General features: G+C 46.6%; 1 long non-coding RNA gene across 12 annotated transcripts in view; it reads left to right on the top strand.

Annotated features, from left to right (window-relative positions):
• Nucleotides 1-20,404, top strand: part of LOC118883392 — a 378,475-nt gene that overhangs the window by 255,127 nt on the left and 102,944 nt on the right. For 10 of the 12 annotated variants that reach the window (XR_005017002.1, XR_005017010.1, XR_005017009.1 and 7 more), the window contains 2 exons: nucleotides 10,898-11,096; nucleotides 12,204-12,325. This is a non-coding gene — a long non-coding RNA (uncharacterized LOC118883392). The remainder of the gene's footprint in view (nucleotides 1-10,897; nucleotides 11,097-12,203; nucleotides 12,326-20,404) is intronic. The other 2 variants (XR_005017011.1, XR_005017008.1) reach the window with 2 other exon arrangements.

Below are 20,404 nucleotides of genomic sequence, written 5' to 3'. Positions count from 1 at the left end.
TAGAAGAGGAGAGGAAGGATCTTACCCTACAAGTTTCAGGGGGAGCATGGCCCTTCTGTGCCCTTGATTTCAGACTTCTCGCCTCTAGAACTGTGGGAGACTACATTTCTATTGTTTTAAGCCACTTGGTTAGTGGTACTTTGTGACGGCAGCCCTGGGAAGCCCATACCCAGCCCTTTCACCCTTTGCTTCTCAACCTAGATGCTACCTTTTTGAAGGGCTTGCCTGGACTCCCAACCACAACTCTGGTTAGATACTGGTAACACCTTTTACTTTTTCTCTACCCGGTGCTTATTACCCTGTGCGATTCTCTTTTAGAAACCTCCCCAATAGAATGTCTATGCTCTGGGGCGTCCGTGTTGTTCACTGCATGTCCTTAGTCTCTGTGTCCAGGGAGAATCTTCCACACTTACAGATTTTCTTCATTTAAATCCATCTGTGTCATAAGATCCCCAGTCAGAAAGTTGCCCTGGGTGTTTCCCCTGGAAATCCTCAGTGTACAATTATTCAAATTGAGTTGCTTAACCAATGTCACTCCTCAGTTGCAGTAGACACCAGAGAGATGTGAGAACCTTTGAGAACTTTCCAAGCCAGGGTCCATTCTTACTGTTTAGCCTGAATGTGTTTTTCTGCTAAGAACATGAACCAGAAATGAGTTTTACCAACGGGTTAGCAAAACCTTAAATAGAAAAGAAACTCCAAAAATGTCAGTTCTCTCACACTCCCTCTCCTCCTCAACTTCCCCTCCCCACCTGCTATAACCAGGACCTCCCAGTCTTGGCTCCTGGGTCAGGACGAATGGTGGACGTCTCCAAATTCTGCTGTGTTTTCCCTCCTTGGCTTTTTAGATGGAGATGTCGGCTGGGTGCTTTTAAGTCCTTTTATTTATGCATTTATTTTTTCCCCCAGTGCATATAAAAGTCATGTGTACACCATACTGTAGTTTACCAAGTGTGCAGTAGCGTTATTTTCCTCCAAAATGCAAGTTAGTTCAAAAAATACGTCACTGCCAAAAAATGAAATGCCCAAACAACTACAATAGTAATATCGAAGATCACTGATCACAGATCACCATAACAAATATAATAATAACGATGAAGTTTGAAATATTGCAAGAATTCCCAAAATGTGACACAGAGACATGAAGTGAGCAAATGCTGCTGAAAAAATGGTGCTGATAGACTTTTAAGTCCTTTTAGAATTGACATCTCCCCTGAGACTCGTCTGTCACGTGGTATGTAGGTTTGGACTCTGACAGATACAGAATGGCCTTTATTGAGCACCTACTATGTGCCAGCTTTCAAACTAGGCAGTTTTACCCTCTGTAGCTTCCTTTTCGTTTAATCTGTTCCAGAGATCTTCATTCACTATGAAGTGATCTCAGTTCAGCGACATTTTACTGAGGAGAGCACTGAAACTCAGAGAGGTTAAGTAATTTGCCTAAGGTCACACAGCCACTAAGTGGTAGAGCCCTTTTCAAATCTAGGTCTGTCTGACTTAAAAAGTAGTGGGGTTTTTTAAGCTAAGTTTTGCAACTGTAAAAAGCAACCCTAACTAGAAATTGCCTTATTAGTAGCAAGGGGCTTTATTTTATAAGAATTTCACTGTGCCTGGGACTGCTTTGTCAGTGGTTATCAAGTAGTAGCCTGTTGGCGGGGGTTTTGACTGTTGGATTTATGGACCCAGGACCCTTGGTATGTGCTCAGGACATCCTACAGACCCGGCAAGCACTCCGGCCAGGGGTTATCTGCTCCTGGGACTGTGCTTTCTGACCCTGGGACATCAGGCTAGCCACATCTCTGCTCCAGCCTCAGTGTCCCCGATCATAAAATCAGGACTCAGATTCAATAATCTTTATGCTGCTGTCCTGCCCTGATGATCTAGGATTTTAGCATCATGAGGCTACAACACCCAATTCTTTCATACCCCTCAAACTCAAGCCTTCCAATTATACCTAGAGCACATGGCCTACACCAGAACTTCCAAGGCATCGTGCAAGTCCCTTCTGCCAGAGGCCCAACTCTCACCGTCTCTCCTCATCTCCTTAGCTCACCTCCTCTCCTCTCCTGGAGTCAGTACTGCTGAGGGCCCTGGGGTAACTGTCTTAACGTCTCTGAGCTCCCATGTCCTCTCTGAAATGATCTCAAATGAGTATAAACCCCTACCTCATTGGCTCATTGTGAGGCGTACATGAAATGGAACAATAACCTTTGTTCACTTTCCAGGGACCTTGAACTATGCCGAGTCTTGACCTAGAAGCACATATTCTGGATGTGTTCAAATCTTGGCTGCACCTCTTACCCACTTACCCGCTGTGTGGAGCTGGGCAAGTCGCTTAACTTCTCTGTGCCTCAGCTTCTTCTTTGGTAAAGTGGGAACAATACCAACCTACCCATCGGCTTGTTATGAGGGTGAAATGAGTTCCTACTTGTAGAGCACATAAAATAGTGTGGAGCGCATGGCAAGTGCTGTTATAAGAGTTACCAATTCCTTTTTTTTTTTTTAATTTTTAATTTATTTTTGGCTACGTTGGGTCTTTGTTGCTGCACGTGGGCTTTCTCTCGTTGCGGCGAGCGGGGGCTACTCTTCGTTGCAGTGCGCGGGCTTCTCATTGCAGTGGCTTCTCTTGTTGCTGAACATGGGCTCTAGGTGCGTGGGCTTCAGTAGTTGTGGCATGCAGGTTCAGTAGTTGTGGCTCGCAGGCTCTAGGGCGCAGGCTCAGTAGTTGCGGCGCACGGGCTTAGTTGCTCCACGGCATGTGGGATCTTCCCGGATCAGGGCTCAAACCCGTGTCCCCTGCATTGGCAGGTGGATTCTTAACCTTTGCGCCACCAGGGAAGTCTCAAGAGTTAACAATTCTTGTTAGGTCATCTAATTCTCAAATCAGCCTAATGTAGGGGGTCCTGGTGTTATCCTCATTTTATAAATAGGGAAGATCAGTAACTTGGCTAAGCCCTGAACCCATGCTGTCTGGCAGGGTCTTAATCTTAAGCTATACTGACACAGAGATGAGAGAGGTCGACGTTTGGAGTTTAAAGGTCTGCCAGAGCCATCTTGAAATTCTCAATAAATTTTATCTTCGAATGTGTGCTTTGTAAGTGAAGTCCTGCCCCAGTCACCTTCTCACCCCCCAAGATGGGTTCCTGGCTGCCCCATCCCTTGCCCTGGCCAAACCCGGCAGCTGCCCTCTGCTCCTGGTGGGGACCTGGGCACGGGGAGGGGCCCGGTGGTCGGGCAGAGCTGTGGGCGTCTACGAGGGGCTGCGCTCCCCTGCAAGTACCCCCGGCCTGAGGGCACAGGACATGAACTAGCAAATAAAAACCCCACAGCAGATAAAGACAGAGATCGCAGAATAAAGTAAAAAGCTTTTCTTTTTCCTTTTTGAATAAGAGGCCTTGCATTTTCATTTTGCACCTGGTGGACCTTGCTAGTTACGCAGCCGGCCCTGGGTACGTAGCAAGTCATGGGTGGAAATGAAATGGTAGCTCCTTTCCCCTTCAAAACAACAACAACGGTAGCAACAAATGCGTATTCCGGGTTCAGTAATTCAGGGCAGTTTGTTCTGAATTTTGATCCACAGGTAGAGACAAAGTCTTTTCATGAAGGCCTCAAAAGGGGGCACTTTTGCCGCTTCCCACAAAGATGGCTTCCCCAAAGCTTCCTAAGCCCTTAGTGTGATTTGCATCCAGAGTATGGGCTGTTTTCCAGCCAGCAGCCCGTTTGGTAGGGGATGATGGGAAAATCTTATTTTTTCCTCCTTCTGTTGCTGTAATTCCCCATGCAGAGTGTTCTCTTTAAAAGATGCTGTGGGCAGCTACTTTAAGCAAATATGGGCACCTCTGTGGCTTGCAAGGCTGGAGCCAGGCCTCGGAGGTCTGGAAGGTGGACCACACGGCCTGGGCATGGAGGCTCTGCCGACGGTCTCGGCAACTCTCAATGCCACCCTCGAGACTCCTGGGAGGCAACTCAGGCCACAGCGCTAGAAGAGGGAGGAATCTCTGAGCTATGGGGCGGGAGAGCTCCTGGTCTGGTCTGTCTCATGTCTAACAGATGAGGACCACTGGGGGCAGAGCCAGCAGCAACTCCGGGCGATTCCAGGGCCACTGCGGATGGGCGTCCAGTGAGAGGCCTCAGATTAGAGTACAACAGCCAATGTGCTCTGCTGGGAGTGACGTCTCCTTGCTTGGGTACAGGCCCACATCCACCATATCGTGAGGATGGAACAGTCCAGGAAGAGTGAGGGATGCAGGAAGATCCTGCTAGGGGAGGCCAGTAAGGGGGAAAGTTGGCCTGGGATTGGATGGGAGTTTGGGGGACAGCTGGGCCTCAGCCAGTTTCCTTACCTTGGATACTGTTCTGTCTTCAAGAGCCCGCTGCCTAAGCAGCTGGGCCAAACTCGTTTCCACAGCTGCCTTGGGCATCTCTGAAACCCTGGATGTAACAGTGTGGGCTGTGGACCCACTGAGGCATCTGTGCATCTTTATTGTTAGTAAGCCTGTTCTCACCACTCCCCCAAAGGTACCCTTTCTGTCCGCCCCGCTGCTTCTAAGAAGAGCATCTTCAGCCAGCAAAACACTCCTTTTCTGTTTCTCTGTTCACGGGACAAAGAAAGGAAGAGTGGGGAGCTGGGCACAAAAGACTTAGCCCATGGTGCCTTTTTGTGAGTTTTGCCATGTCTCAGATGGGGTTCTCAGGTCAGAATCCAGATGAGCACGTTGAACTCCCAACATACAGTTGAATAATTTATATGCTTTTTACTTGTTTTTACCGTTTTCTGATAGTAGTTGACCTTTACTGAGTCCTGTCTCTCAACTTGGCCCCCTTGCTGAGCTTTCTACACACATGGTCCCTTTCCAATTGTACTGACGTTTAATTTACATACAGCAAAATGCAAAGATCTTTAAGTATAGATTTTGGTGAGTTTTGATAAATGTATACACCCACGTACGCATCACCCCAATACAGGAATATAGGATGTTTCCATCACTCCAGAACGTTTCCTGGGCCTTTTTTCACTCACCCTCCTTCCCCACCTGTACACGAAGGCGGCCACTGCTCTGATTTCTGTCACCGCAGATTCGTTTCTCTCTTCTAGAACTTACGAGTGGAAGTTTTGCTTTTTCATGTCTGTCTTCTTTTACTCCATGTAGTATTTATGGCATTCATCCAGGAATACCAGTAGCTGTTCCTTTTTAGTACTATCTAATATTCCGTTGCCTGGATATTCCGCACTCCGTTTATCCTTTGATCTATTGACAGACATTTTTTCAATTTTTTGGTGATTATGAATAAGCCTGCTATGTGCTTTCACATGCAAGCCTTTTTATAGACATGTGTCTTGGGGAAATACCTAGGAGTGGAATCATTGGGTCATATGCTAAGTGTATTTTTAACTTTATAAGCAACTGCCAAACTGTTTTTCCAAGTGGTCATGTCAGCTTTTTACTCCCACCATGAGTGTATGAGAGTTCCAATTGCTCCCCATCCTCACCAACACTTGATATTGACAGTCTTTTTCATTTTGGCCATTCTAGTGGGTGTGAAATGGTATCTCATCATTGTGATTTGCATTTCCCTGATGACTAATGGCATTGCACACCTTTTCATGTAGTTATTGTATATATCTTCTTTTGCGAAGCGTCTGTTTATGTCTTTCCCGCATCTGGGGAAGGGTCTTGTTTGTCTTAGCGCATTGCAAGAGTTCTTAACACGTTCTAGATACAAGTCCTTTGTCAGATATGTGTGCTGCAAATATTTTCTTCTATCTGTGCCTATACTATCCCTTTTAACCTTCCCAGGAAACCTAGGAAGTGGATATCATCTCCACTTTGTTTTACAGAGGCAAAAACTGAAGCACAGAGAGGCTAAGTGAAATACCCAAAGTCACACAGCTACTCAGTAGCCGAGTGGGAATGCAGACCCACTTGTGTGTGACTCAGAGCATTGACATCCAGAAAATTCCAGGGAGAATCTGTCCATACACTAAGCCTTGTATCTCCCTGGCAGCCTGGGTATGCCAGTGCCTGGACTGGGTTATTTCAGTTCACACTCGCTCCCTCTGCCTTGCAAATACCAGACCATCCTGGGAAGTAGCCGGCTCCCAGAACTCAGCTGGGAGCACTGTCTTCTCGAGAGGATGCCGTGGGGCTTTGAGCTGCTCTGATGAAAGACAAACTGCGGGTATTTTTACGGGTCTCTGAGGATGCTGGCAGGATTACCTCGTGCCAGGAATAACAATGAGGGGCCTAGGCGAGCTCACTGCCAGCCCTGCTCTGGGAGACATCACTGGAGGAGGCGAGCCAGGCGGTGGGAAGGGAAGGGGGCCTGCGTGTGGGAGGGCAGGGCTGGGTTGTTTATCCACAGCTGTCTCCAAGGAGGGCTACTGGATCACCCCAGGGACTCTGAGCCGGGGAAGGGGCCCCTGTGGTAGTCAGAGCAAAAGGCTGGGAGGTGTGTGAGAGTGGGAACCACAGCCATGCCAATCATCAACATGCTAGTCAGAATAGCGAGCCTTTATTGAGGACCCCTGTGTGCCAGGCACTGTGTTTGCATTTTGCGTCCCCATTAGGTGCCAGATATGGTGTAGGTGTTTTGCACTTACTAGCTTAATGCTCATAATAACCCCATGAGATACGTATTATTAAAATGCCCACAGGAGGAAACTGAGGTTCAGGGAGGTTGAGTAATTTGCCTAACGTCACATCGTTTGTAAGCGGTTGCGGTTTGCATAGAGGTTTAGCTAATTCTAAAGCCCAGTCACTTAAATGCTCTGCTGCCTTTCTGTTCACAAACTTGTGTCAAATTCCTATTTGGGTCAAGAAGCACTACACAGGGTGACTTGACCAGGGGAATATAATGTTGAATAAGACCCATCCCTGTCTTTGGGCCGTGTGGTTAGTTGAATGGTGGCCCCCCCAGAAGATATGTCCACATCCCAGAATCTACGAATGTGAGCTCATCTGGCAAAATATGTTTGGCAGAGGTAATTAAGTTAAGGATCTTGAGATCATCCTGGGTTATCTGGGTGGTCCTAAATCCAATGACAAGTGTCCTTACAAGAGACAGAAGGGAAGACAGAAGAGGAGAAGGCCATGTGAGGATGGAGCAGAGACTGGAGTTGTGCAGCAACAAGCCAAGGGATGCCTGGAGCCTCCAGGCACTGCAAGAGGCAAAGAATTCTCCCTGTGGGCCTTGAAGGAAGGTTCATCAGACCCGACTTACTAGGTCCAGCCCAGACACTGGAGGGGATTATTCAAGGGCTTGGATCCTGGGAGGCGCGATCACTGGGGGCCATCGTAGAGGATGCCTCTCACAGTGCCAGAAAGCAGGACTCCCACCTACTATTTGTGTGGCTCCCCCAAGTCATCTGGCTCCTGACTGTACGTGGAACGTGTGTGGGCTCCTGAGCTGGAGTCTTTATACATATCACACCACGTAGTAACATTGAACCCTCACCTGAATTCAGCAAGGGGAGGCGTTCTCACCCCCGTTTGACAGAGGGGGTAACTGAGGCTCAAAAGATGAAGGCCACACAGTAGCATATAGAGTAAACCAGTGGTTCTTGACTTTGGCTGCATCAAAATCCCCAAAGAGAGTTCCTGGGCTCCATGCACAGAACTTTTGATGTAGTAGGTCTAGCATGGAGCTGGAGAGTTTGCATTTCAGAGAAGTTCTCAGGTGAAGCTGATGCTGGAGGTCTGTGGACCACACTTCTAGAAGCACTGGAGAATCAATGTTGCAGGGACAGGGGAACCCTGGAATGTTAGTGAATTAACAAATAAAATGTATTTCTTGCTCAAGTTGCAGTCCTGTTGGGGTTAGTTGGCTTTCCTCCATCCACGCACTGTTTGGAGCATGTGGTCCCCAGAGTTGCCATGGAAGAAGAAAGAAGGCAAGAGGGTCTTGTAAGATATTTTAAAGGGTGAGGTCTGGAAGTGACTTTCCTGCCTTCTGCTCAAACCCCATTGGCCAACACTCAGTCACGTGGCCCCAAACAACTGCAAGGGAGGCTGGGAAATGTAGTCTTCCTCAGGAGGCGGTGATGGTGCGATGAACATGCAGGTGGTCAGAGCCAGGCTAGGACTTGATCTCAGGCTCTTTCCCCCTTCATCTTTTGCTTTTTCAAGTGCCCTCAGTGGACTTTCTCATATTAGCTAGATTCAAGGGACTTTTTTTTCCTGTAAAAATTGAAAAAAGAGAAGAGGAAAGAAACGTTTCTTGGGTCCATCAGTGCATTCAGTTGCCAGCAGCCTTGTCTTCTACGGGGCCCAGGTGCTCAGCTGAACAGCTGCCGAGCACTTTGAAAGCTTGTAGCATTTCTGTAGGGGTTTCTTGCATGAGTTTCATTTCTACCATCTTAAGCAACGCAGGGTCACCCTCTCCAGCATTGGAGGAGCCCTCTGGCTACTGCTTCTTCAAGGCCTAAAGCCTGAACTCAGGGCCACAGACAAGCTCCAAGTGGAAAATATGCCGTTCCTGCCTCTCCCCACCCTGCTCCGCCAGACTGTTCCAAACGCCTCCAACACCTGCAGGTTCCAGTTTTCGTGCCTTTGGATACACGGTGACATCTGCCTGAATGCGCTCTCTTCCCTCCAGACTCAACTCAAGTGACACCAGCTCCATGAAGCCTTCATCGGTTAGTCAAATGAACATTCAACTTGCCCTCATTTTGGAGCAGAGGTGGGGGAGACAGGCCTCTTTGTCTATGCCTGTGGTCCAGCACTTGTCATGGCCTGTGCAGACTCTGAAGGCTTTTGCCCGTGCCTGTTTCTCCTCGCGGAATGTGAGGTGTTTAAGAGGAAAGACCACGTGGCCTCCTTTCCTGGCTTCTTCATTACCTGCAAGACTGAGGTCAAAAGACTTCCTGTGAAATGCAAAACCCTCCCCAAGATCCAGAGGTGAAGAGTGAAGACTCTGGCATGGGTTGGAATCCCAGCTCTGCCACTTGTGCAAATTTGGGCAAATTCTTAGCTTCGCTGGACTTCAGTTTTCCCATCGGTACAGTTGGGCTAATTATGTTGTGCGTATTCCATGAAATAATATGACTAAAGCCCTTTGAACAGTGCCAAGCGCATGGGAAGCTGTCGAGAAATGCCAACTATCTCTCTGTTATCATCATTACTCTTGGTATTACCCTCTCAACCTTGGCACACACCAGCCACAGCAACTTACTTCCTTGCTGACAGTTTTGGTGATTTTGCACGTCTCTCTGCTTTTGCACTTGGTGTTTTTCAGCTTGGATGTCCCTGTCTCTCACCTATTCATTCATTCATTTAACAAAGTTTTTGCTGAGCTCCCAACTACTCACACTGGAAACTCATCTCAGTCAGCCCTTCCTGGCCAGTCCCACTGGATTTACCACTCCTGTTTCGAAGTCTATTTACTTTTTCTGTATCTCTGTGACTAACTTGAGAGCAGGGGAAAAAAAAAAGTCCTTTTCCCCACTGGATTTAACTGCTCTGAATCCAGGTCCTAATATCATGGGTGGCACGTAGTAGGAGCTTAATAAATATCTGTTGAATGAATATATGAATGTTGACCATCTCCAAATCTGGCCCCAATGCCAGAGAATGCAATAACTTGGCAGCAGGCATAGCAGGGGGATCTGCAAAGCTCGGGCATTGGGAGGTCCTTCAGGAAGATGAAATCAGCAGCCGTGGAACAGCAGCCTGAGCTGGAATCTCTTTCCTTTAGGTACCAGGGGCTCAGCATCTCCAGAGGTGGGGTGGGGGTGGGCAGATCCCATGTGAAATTCTGTTTCCAGTGGATCTGGGCTTTTAAAATGATGATTAATATTATTATTAATGATATTTCCTGATACAAGGAGAGAGGGCATCCTTTACAAGCACAGGGCTTGCTTCATGGAAAGCACCCAAAGTATGTTTGAATGGTGAATGTTGGTCCAGTCTACAGAGCACATCCAGTTGACAACTATGGAGTTGACAACTATGTATTGATTGCCTTTTAGGGGTCAGGTGCTGCTCTGGGTGCAGAGAATGGGGGGTGGGAGTTCTGCAGTAAACAAAATACAGAAGACCCCTGCCTTGGGGAGCTCACATTCTAGAGGGAACAAGGAATTGAGCTAAGCTATTAGTTTGAATTTTCTCTCTCCTCCAGAGGTGGCCAGCTGCCCTCCCCCCCCCACCCCCAGAATTTTCCTCTTCTTTTGTAGAGCAGTGGTTCTCAACTAGGGGGTGAGTTTGCACCCCAGAAGATATTTGACAATGTCTGGAGATAGTTTTGTTTGCCATGAGCTAGGTGTGTCTGTGTTACTAGCATCTAGGAGATAGACGTTGAAGATGCCACCCAGCATCCTACCATGCACAAGACAGCCCCACAAGAAAGACTCTTACAGCCTGCAATGCCAGCAGCCTGACGTGGAGAGAGAAGGGGCTTCTTAGCCAGTGACTACATTTCCCAGCTTCCTGTGAGGCTGGGTGTGCCCACGTGACTGGTTCTCGCCAATGGTGTGTGAACAGGAGTGCTGTGCCCACACCCAGGTGCAGAGCTTTTAATAAGTGGATGGACCTCCTTCCGCTTCCTCAGGTTGGAGGAAGAGAACAACAAGGTCCCAGGTGACAACGGAGCCACCCGGGGCCCTAAATCGCCACGTGGGGAGAGCTGTCTAGCCATCAAAGACGCTCTCTTTGGACCGTCATGGGAATAAGAAATAAACTGCAGTGTTTTAACCCTATGCATTTCTGGGTCTCTCAGTGATAGCAATTTAACCTACCCTAACTTCTGTAGTCTTGACAATGGTTTTTCAATGAGAAGAATAGCCAACATTAATTGAGCACACAATATGAGGCAGACACTAAGCTCTTTAAATGTAAGATCCCATTTTGTCATCATACCAACCCTATGAAATGGGTACTATCATTATCCTTTTTTTTTACAGATAAAGAAACAAAAGTTCAAGGAGGTGAGCAGGGCACTTAAGTACCAAATGGAAGTTTTATGCCAGATCCCAGTTTCAACCACTGAAAGCCAGTTCCTTTCTCCATCCTTAATATCTCTTCATTTGAGCATCATCTCCCGGCAGGGTCACCGTAACTGTTCTCTCTTTGGTCCCTCTGCCTCCATTTTGGACACTGCAGGTAGGCTGAGTTTTTGAAAACCAAATCTGAACCTGCTTCTTTCCTGCCCAGCTTCCTTCATTGACTCCCCATTGCCCTCAGGATAAAGTATGCCCTCCGTGCCAGGGCAGAACGGTCCCCCTGTGGCCTCCCCCAGCTTCCTCTGCTAACTTCATCATCTCTTGCTGCTTCTCCTTTAGGCCATACACCCTGGGCTTTGGCTGTACTGCAAGAGGAAAGGATTATTCTTTTTCCAAAATTATTCTTGCTCTGGAGAGGGAATCACAGTTAAAGTAACAAGCTTCCCCTGTGTATTCTTAAGAGTTCAAGCAAGGATTGTTTGACCATCTCCTGGGAACACTGTTGAAAGGATTCTTATATTGGGTGGGAGGTTCATTCCAACCAGCCATTGCTACGGTTCTGCAAAACACAGCTAATTGCATAATGTAAAATGAACCCAGTTTTTCAACTTCGTCCAGCTCTCAGATTCTATTTGTTCTATTAAAGACCGTATTGACTTTGGAGAGTAATTTGGCAGTCTTACACTATAGCAACTTTACTCCTAACTATACTCCCCAGAGAACTCTCATGTGCAAAGGAGTAAGGTAGGATTTATAACGCAAAAAACTGCTAAACTAAATGTCCATCCACAGGAGAATGGACAAAATAAACTCCTACAAGGAGTATGATGGAGGAGTGAAAATAAATAAACTAGAGCTACGTGTGGCAAATACAGATGAATCTCAAAAACGTAACGTTAAGCATAAAAAGCACTTTGAAGAAGGATAAAGTAGAGTATGATGTCATAAATAATGTTATATATTGTGCCAGTCGGGGTCCCAGCAGGAAACAAAAGGCACACTTGGAATTCTAAAGAGAAGGAAAGGAAAGAATCATTTATAGAGGTGGCAGGTGTGATAGATTGTTTCATGGCCACAAATTCCTCCCATCCCATTACGTATTCTTCCTTTGCTGCTCCTTTCATCCAGGTGAAAGGAATTATTTTCCATCCCTTTTATCTGGGCTGGTTTTGTGACTTGTTTGAATGAATAGATTATGGCAAAACTGACTTGGAGTGAATTCCAGAGGCCTTACAATTTCTGCCTTCACCCTTTTGGAATGCTTCAGATATCATGAAAAGAAGCCCACACTAGCCTACTGGAGGCCTCCTGGAGAGAAAGACCCAACCACCAGCCAACAGCAACCACCAGGTACCTGAGTGAGACCATCCGGGACCAGCCAGCCCCCAGGTGAACATCAGTTGGTTACAAATGTATCAGTTAGTTCCAGCCATGACCACTGTGAGCAGAAAATCTTCCTAGCTGAGCCCTGCTCAAATCACCAACCCACAGAATTATGAATTAAAGAACTGGTTAATGTTTCAAGCCGGTAAGTTGTAGGGTGGTTTGTTATGAGCATACAATCAACCTTGAAGAGTTAAGGAACCAAGAAGTACTGAGGCCTCTAGGAACTACCAAGGTGGGAGTTTCCAAAGCAGTGCAGCAGTGTTTGCTACAGGAATGCAGTGGGGGGCTGGAGTCTCATCAGGGGGGCCACCTCAGAACCCCAGAACCACAGAACTACAGCAGAGATGGAGTTGGGGAGAAGTGAGTACTCCAATCTCTCTCTCTTCCTCCCTCCCATCTCCTTCCAGGCCCTCCTACTGGCTGAGCCTGGTCAGAGACCAGAAAGCAAGGGAGACCGGGAGATGCCATTTTTGGGGGTCAGCCCCCTCGGGCACAGCGAATGGATCTGGGTGGGACTGGGGGCAAACGGAGAATATACCAGGCTGTGGTTGCTCCCGAACAGCAGACTGTAAGGACTGCTGTTCTCGTTTAAGGGAATGAGAAACTGCACGTCAGGAGAGAGGTTATCGCTGGGGAAAGAGGGATTTCTACTTTGAAGAAAGTAAGGAGTGCTTTCATATATATGTTTCCATATATGCTCCACGTGGGAGGGAAGGAAAGGCATTTTAGGCAGGCTCACTGCACCTGACCCTCCACCACGCTCTTTCACAGAAGCCGTATATAAACTAGGTGTGTAGAACCACCCCATGAGAGTGCGGGGTAAATTACCTCTTCTTCCCAGATAAGAGGGTCGGAGGGTGAGGAGCGACCCCCGGCCCTGTTGCTCGGCACAAGGGCTGTTGAGTTTCAGATTTAAGTCCGTCCACCTCCAGCACCTTTGTCTGGATGAAAGACCCTCCCTGGTGTCGTGGTAGGTACATACGTTTTGCCCATATCTCTCTGTTCCTTCTTCCGTTTCTCCCTTCTTTTTTTTTTTACATCTTTATTGGAGTATAATTGCTTTACACTGTTGTGTTAGTTTCTGCTGTATAACAAAGTGAATCAGCTATATGTATACATATGTCCCCATATCTCCTCCCTCTTGCGTCTCCCTCCCTCCCACCCTCCCTATCCCACCCCTCTAGGTGGTCACAGAGCACCGAGCTGATCTCCCTGTGCTATGCAGCTGCTTCCCACTAGCTATCTATTTTACATTTGGTAGTGTATATATGTCCATGTCACTCTCTCACTTCATCCCAGCTTACCCTTCCCTTCTTTTCTTTTCAGTTGGAGGAAGAGATAAAATGATCCCAGAATATTATTTGTCTAAAAGGAATGTTTAAGATAAAATAGGGTATGTGAGGCCTGCCATTAATCGTCCCCACAACACCTGGCCTAGGTGGGAGCCGGGATCTATGGTGATGGATAGGAATGTTTTTCGAATTCAGGTGTCAAAGCCCGGCAATCATCCCTGCCTCCTGGGTGGAAAATTTACAGTCTTCCTCTTTAGTGGCATCTTAAGACATACAGGCACTTTTGTTTCCATGGAGAACCCACTCTTCCCTCTAAGGTAAATTGCCCGCTTGCCTACCCTTCCTCCCGTCTTTCCCTCTTTCTCTCTATGTCTCCCTTTCCTTCTCTTTCTCCTTCATTTGCTCCTCAATTTCCTCTACCCTCTCCTCCTTCCACTGAGCTTCCTGCCAGCAGCAGGGCGGAATGATAGCCTTTATTCTCCCCGCAGGGGAGGGCAGTGCGTGTCCTTCCCTGAGGCTCCTGTGGAGAGGTTCTCAGAAGCCTCTGGGGCTGAGAAATTTCACCCTAGATCTTTGGATTGTTGTCTTCCTAAGAGCTTATTCTGCAAAGAGCTCAGAGCCGGGGAGCAAGGCTGGCCCCAGGTCGCGGGAGGCTGTTGCTGGGGGCCCCGGGCGTCTCCCTTCATCTCAGTTTCTTCACTTGCAAAGTGAGTCTCAGTCTCCGCAGACTCACCATGGAAAATGCTGGTTGAGGGGTGGCAAACAGATTCCTTCCTGTTGGTCACCCAGGTCCTCCGCTGACACCTCTGCCTTTTGGCCCTGAAGTTTTATTTCTTAACAGCCTTCAAAGGGGGATGGGGGCCTCCTGGGAGTGGAGCCCTAGGAGGCCGAGAGCCGTGGGCTCGGGCAGGTGGGGCACTCTGGGGCTGCCTTTGCAGTTTCTGGGGAGTTTCGGAAATGCCAGTAACCATCAAGAGCGGTGCCTGTGTGTTTGGAACCAGAGAGGAAGATAATGCTAGTCTCCGAGCGTGTGTCTCTTGCCTGTAAGGAGCTCTAAATGTGTGCCTCTGAGTGTGTTTGTACAGTGTGAAGGCGGCTCTGTGCACACGCGTGAGCACACCTACATGTGCCTGTGTCTGTGTGCGTGTGTCATGTGTCTGTGAACGGACAGTATGAAGGTGAGTCTGTGCATACACACGAGAGTCTGCGTGCATGTACACATGTATAGTGTGAAGGCAGGTCTGTGTACACATAATCACCGCTACGTGTGCACGTGGCAGTGGTGTGTGCGTGCACCCTCCCCATGGGCGGGCCTCAGGCAGTCCGATCAAAAGCCACCACTTATTTTGCATCCGGCTGGAGGGTCCAGTTACAGAATATGAATCCTTAACATGTAGTTAGAATGTTCAGATGTGCAGCTGAGTGGATGAGGTTGGTTTGGGAGGCTTGGTGCCCTAAACAGAAGCCCCTCTATCCCCACACTGCCTGCGTGGGAGTGAGGTCTTCGCCTGAGAGCAGATCTGTGTCCCTGTGGCCTCGTTTTGCTCTGGGATGGGACTTGGTGGCAGGGAACTCAAGCTCAGGTGTTCATGCATTTCCAGAATTTGTCTGATTTTAATCAGGATTTCGTTAGGAGTAACCGCATGTGTGTGTGTGCTTGGCTCCAGCTAAATATGTGGTGATGCTTCTTTCCTTTTATCCTTCCTCCCCCGCGCCTTCCCTCTCCCTCCCACACATACTGTGCGTCTTCTCTTTGCCAGGCCCTGTTCCACGGGCTAAGGATGCAAAGATGATTCAGAAATAGTCCCCATCGTGAGAAACAAGCAGTGTATTTAGGGGAAAAGGTAAGCAAGCTGCAGTGACAGAACATAGCCATGGAAGGGACACAGGGCATTCTGGGGGCACAGACGGGAGCCCCTAGTCTCTCAGGGACCCCATGAAAGGCTTCCAGGATACAGCGATGCTTGAACTAGATCTAGAAAGTGGAGGGATTCACCAGCTTTGTAAGAATAGCTGCTATTGTTTGCAGGAGATGGTACTTTGGGGCACAGGACAGAGTCATCTACTCATGTTTGGAGGACTCTAAGAGGTCACAGGGTCTTTGTTAAAAATGATTGGTCTGTGATACAGCTTTGTACTAGAAAGATCATGAAATGGGATGGCAAGCAATGCAGGGCAAGCAAGGATTAGAAGACAAGCCCTCTTTACTTCTTCTATTTGCCAATTTAGACTTCCGAAGGAGGAAGGAATGAGTGTGAAGAAGGGAATGAACACTTACTGAGCACCTACTGTGTGTCAGGCGCCTCTTGTCTCATTTTGTCCTCACCGACAGCTCTGTAGGTAGTAGGTTGGTTAACCCCACTGTACAGCTGGGGAGACTGAGACTCAGGTCTCAGACCAGGCAAAGAACAGGACTTTGAATCACAATCTATATAGCTCAATTCCCAAGCCTGTGCCTCTTTCCAACAAACCCCATTGCCTACAAGAATCTTCTATAGAGAACATAGCACTGTGGCCAATAGGCTTCTTGTCAAGGATCATAAACTTGGAATTCAATATAAAGTCACTACTGTTCCTCCCCAAAAGAAAAACCCAAATGCCTGCCCCTTTTGAAAAAACAGCATGTCTTGGTGGGATGGACTATTAATATACATTGTCATGACATCAGTGTTGCAGGCTCTTTCTTTTGGGGAGCCAGGATGTTGCTGATTAGCATACTGCTTTGCATTCATTTGCATTTACTCTCCATATGCAAAATCAAATGCAGCTAATTAGTGCAACCTTGTTACAATGAGAAGCAGGCCCAGCCTTCTGTGCCAGGGCATATGGAGCCCAGAACTGGGACCCAAACCACCCAAAGCCAGTCACATCTTGGGTCAGACACACTGGAGTGTTGAGAGGGAGATGCACACCCTGAATGAAAACTAGGATGGCTGAGTATCATTAGTTTTCAACTATTGTCCCTCTGAAGTAACTATGGCAGAGAGAGAGGGTGAGGAGAGAGAGAGAGAGACAGAGATCGAAGGATGTGGCAGAATTTCCTGGGAGAAAGAGCACAGAATTTGGAGCCCAAAGGCCTCAGGTGAGATCAGCATTGGAGTTTGGCTCTGCCACTTGCAGCCTGTGGGACTTTGCACTTACAGGCTGTGTGGACTTGTAGGGATTAAATGGGAAAAAAATTGGATGGGAAGGTACTTTGCAAATGTTAAAGCACAATATAGATGTCAGGGCTCCCGGCCAGGCCACCTTGTGACAGAAGGCAGCACCAGGGTCAGCTGGGGACAGAGGCTCACAGTCTTGCAGGGTCCAGACCCCAAATATGATGGGAAATATATCTATGTCTGTGTCTCTATCTCTATCTCTATCCCTATCAGCTAGCATTTAATGAGCACACGAACCGAGCACTGTGTTAAGTACATCACAATCATTATTTCACTTAATGATTCCCATGAACACTCTGAGAGGTATGTATTATTATGACCCCATTTACAGATACCACCACGGCAAAAACGTGCCTGCCAAGCACACCAAGATAACTCTGGCCAAATGATTAGAACCTTCTCTCCCGAGCAGTGATGGTGACATTCATGGTTTACACTGCCCTACCCCGCCCCCCTTTTCTAGCCTCCATGCAGACTATGGTCTTTTTACTAAACAACTTCTTTCAGATTTGCCTAGTTGGGACCATTTTGATTTGGTTTTGGCTTTTATTCTATGTCCTCTGAGGACTCTTTTTTTTTTTTTTTCTCACCTGGTCATTTTGATTAGACTTGAGTATTTCAGCTCCATAGTCACATTTCATTACTTAGGACAGTCTCTGCAGAGAGCAGCTCCCATCGACCAAGGTAGATTGCATTATGGTTCACAAATTGGGATTTGTAAACCATAATGGAGGTGGGATTATACCCCATGAATATATAGCCTGACCATGTGGCTTTGCTCTGGCCAGTGACGTGTGAGTGGAAGCAATATATGTTGCTACTAGGCAGAAGACAGCATGTGGTCTGTCATGTATTTCTTTCCCTTCTGACCTGATGCCGAACTATGTTCTAGATAGAATCTGCTCCACAACTGGGCCCTGGAATAGACGCACCGTGGAACTTCTGGTGGGCAAGTCATGTGAATAAGAAGTAAATCTCTATTGTTGCAAGCCTTCGAGCCTTGGAAGATTATTTGGTTCAGGAGATAACAGCCTATCCTGATGGAAACATTCTCTTCCTATTGAATATTATGAGATTAGTGCTCCTATGAACTGACTAGTTATATTATAGATAACTGGACACTTAGCCCTATGATATTGTCATCACTCAAAATATTTTGTACTTCCATTTTGAAAACTGCTTTAAAATTATAAAAGTACTACTACTACTGATAACAGCTAATGCTTTACAAGCATTATCATATTTAATCTTGACAACAGCCCTGTGAGGTAGGTTCTCTTAACTTCCATTTTCCAGACAAGAGAAACACGATCCCAGAAATGCTCAGTAATGAGTCAAGATCACACATCTAAGAGGAGGGTCAAGATTTAAATCTGCATTCTTCTCAGGTACAAACCCTAATGTCATTATTTTCTACTCATACTTTCCCCACCAAAATGGATATTAACAAGCTGAGTCACACACCTGACTCATCAGAGATGATCATCAGATATTTTGGCTGCTTATGAAAAATCAAAATAGTTATTAAGTAATGAAAATTACATTGGTCTTGATATTAGAAGCTACGGGGGGTCAGTTTGTAGCTGTTTCTTATAAGTGACCTTATTACGTGACCTTGGGCTAGATTTTTTTTTTCCTCTCTGCACCCTGGTATTTTCATCTGTAAAATGGAGCACTTTGCTTCAGACCACATGGTTCACGAATCTGAAGGATGGGGTCCTTCAACCCCCTAAAAATGTATGCAAAACATTGTATGTATATTTTTTTCTGGGTAGAGGATCCATAATATTCATCAGGTCCTGGAAAAGTTCTGTGACACCCTAAAGATGAGGAACTCGAATTCTCTCCTTTGTTGAGTATGACTTATCCCTTTCCCCAGAAGAAGTGGGTGTAGAAGCAAGGAGAATTCAGGCTGACTAAATCACATTTGAGTCGTGTAAGTTGAGTGTCAGTTTTATCAAAGAATAACGGGAAGGCAAGCTGTATCAGTTTAGTAAAAATAATCATTAAAAAATGTTTCTGTCTCACATTCCTGTGGCTCCTTGCTGCTTACGCTACACAGAAGCTGTTCTTTTGTCTCCCTGGCCAGGGACTGTGCCATTAGTTGTGGCTATTGGTCATTTCCTGTCTCGCTCAGCCAAATAATCATGTTATTTTGACTGGGATGAGAATGCGTCCAGAGCTGTGAACTTAGTCTCACAGTAACTGGCAGATGCCTTTCCTGGAATGTGGGAGGAAGGGAAAACAGGGCAGGAAAATAACATTCATGGAGTGTCTACACTAACCAGACTCTCTGTTGGCAATTCATTCATTGTGATAAAGTCATGCATGTCTCTTTCCAACCAATGTTTATTGGGTACCTATCATACCTTGGCCACTGTTCTAGGTTCTGGGGATATAAAAGTGAGCAATCAGACAAAAAAGTCCCCACATTCCTGGAATCTATATTCTGGTGGGAGAGATAAAATATATTAGTAAAAAAATTACTAAACTATATATGTTTCACATATGCTACTTCAGGACAGTACGGCAAGATGTCCTACATAGTATGATCTCAGTATTTCAGATGAGGGAACTACGGATTAGAGACATGAACTAACTCAACCAGTGTCACATAACAGGTAAAAGGAATGACTTGAGCTTTCAAAGTTAGATTTTTCTGACTCCCAGATTGCTTTCCCCTCGGAAGGCAGTGGCCGTGACCTATAAGACTATCCTTTAGCTGTGAGCCTTTGAGTCAAATGCTCCTGAGGCTAATTCCATCCTGATGGAGGTCTGAGTTTATATAGAGAAGCCTCACTCCCCTACCCTATTTGTACCCAGTTTGAAAAGTTTGGGGCCATAATTTATTCAAATCAGTTTCTTCCCCCTTCTGTCTTTTACTTCTTCTTGGATTCTAATTACACACGTGTTGGATCATGCTTGACATTGTCTCCCAGGTCTCTGAGCTTCTGTTTACTTTTCCTCAATATTTTAAATCTCTGTTGTGTGGATTGGGAGAGTTTCTAGCGATCTTTCTATTACATATTCGCTGGTTGTTTCCTTCATTCCTTATCTGATCCTTCATTAATACCTTATTTTGAAATTTTGTCTGATAATTACAACATCCTTTCCCGTGCAGTGACATTTTGTATTGCCTGAGTTTTTCACCTGAGTATGCATTCCTCTTTTCTGTTTTCTTTGCACGTGTAGTAATTTTGGGTTGAAAACTGGACATTGTAGATAATGCGTAATAGTAAATCTGTATTACGTTGTCTTCTTCTGAGGATTATTGGATTTTTGTTATAGTAAGCACTCGACCTGCCTGGATTCAAAGGTGTGTAGCACCTGATGTTTTTGCTCTATTCGTATGGATTCGTGTAAGTTGAGTGTCAGTTTTATCAAAGAATAACGGGAAGGTCACTGCTGCTCTTTTAGTGTGGCTCTCTGGGGGTCTCCCAGGTGCCTGTGTAAGTTGGTTATTTGCCAAGAATTTGGGCAGCAATGGGACTCACACTTGCAGTAGTTGTTTTTTTCTTCTGTGACTCTCCCCTACTTTCTGGCTTGTCTGCTAATCTCGGGTTCTATTTCCTGCCACGTCAAGCCCATAAAACTTTAGTTTTCTGCTACCCAAGCTGTGCAAAATTGGG

The sequence above is a fragment of the Balaenoptera musculus genome, chromosome 17 (genome assembly GCF_009873245.2).
Source record: "Balaenoptera musculus isolate JJ_BM4_2016_0621 chromosome 17, mBalMus1.pri.v3, whole genome shotgun sequence".
Classification (NCBI taxonomy): Eukaryota; Metazoa; Chordata; class Mammalia; order Artiodactyla; family Balaenopteridae; genus Balaenoptera; species Balaenoptera musculus.
This window is presented reverse-complemented; position numbering and strand designations above follow the sequence as displayed.